Consider the following 1,354-nt stretch of genomic DNA (forward strand, 5'->3'; position numbering starts at 1 on the left):
TTTTGTAACTTTATATCATTTGTACACTACCTGGAGGAGCTGATAGACATTAGGGCACAAAAATGGAAAGGGACTAAAAGGACTTTAGATCCAGTTACGCCATCACATTTACATTAACCAATAATTTTGTACCTATGCAGACTTAACATAGAGTCCTCCCAGAGAGAGGGGAGAGAAACTGAACTTCTGCAATAACCTGTCCTCCATTCTGTTTGGGCTACAGATGCTCAGTGAGCCAGACTTTACACAACTTAATTATCTATTTTGCAGGCACATTAAATGTTCTCTTCATGCAGATTTCAGGAGTAATTATAGTTTTTAGGACATTTTCTCCTGGGCACTTTTTTAAAGATACAACAGAGGTCACATGATGCTGTTGAAATTCAGGATTGAACAATGGCTTATTTAACATTACTACCTCTAGATTTAACGGTTTATTGGTGATGTTTTTGTCGCTCAGACCATTGACTGTGTCAGACATGTGACTATTTGAAATCTTCTGATAAAGATTTGCTGTAATTATTGTTACATCTACCGGCTACTGTCCAACAATGATGTGATATATAGCTTGTATTTTTTTTCTTTAATAAAAGCTCATAAATCAGTGAATGTGCAACTGCATGGATTTCAACATAATCAAAAAAAATTGTGCAAAAGAGAAGTTTATTATGTTAAGAGAGAGAGAAACATCAGATTTTCTGCTACACGCAGCTTTGGTGTAGATAACCACAGATTATTATTGATGATGGATGGTACGACAGAGGGGAGGAGGAGAGGAAGGGGAGAGGGGGCAAAACTAGACAGGATGACCAGCACAAAACTAGCAACTACATGGTTTGTGTTGAGTAAACTTTCAATTTCTTTAATGTCACAAAAAGTTAAAAAGCGAAGAAAAAAAATACATTTATACAAACAAATGGTTTATTAAACAATGCATCATTGTTAACCACAACTGCTGTCTTTCAATAGTTAGTTATTTTTGTTTTTGTATTGTTCTCTTATGTCACACATATACAGTATATGATATCCTATATATTTATTTCAGAATATGAACTGTATTATTTGTGTGTAAACAAAGGATAAACATGTTTGAGTTCCTGTCCCATCATCACATGTTTTTTTAAAAACCTATACCATTAAATGACTCATAAATCTTGTTTTTCCAATTTAAAAACTATGAACTATATGTGTACTGAATACATACATGGAGCAGGTAATCAAAGAGAAAAGAAACGTAACACTGATGGTAAAGTACCTACATTTGGTCACATGACACACTAATAACATCGCATACAGTAAATAAAAAGACACAGCATTTCTTTCTTTCTCTGCACAGTACAACTTATGCTCGTTC

This window comes from Cynoglossus semilaevis, unplaced genomic scaffold (genome assembly GCF_000523025.1).
Source record: "Cynoglossus semilaevis isolate Cse_v1.0 unplaced genomic scaffold, Cse_v1.0 scaffold1854, whole genome shotgun sequence".
NCBI classification, from domain to species: Eukaryota; Metazoa; Chordata; class Actinopteri; order Pleuronectiformes; family Cynoglossidae; genus Cynoglossus; species Cynoglossus semilaevis.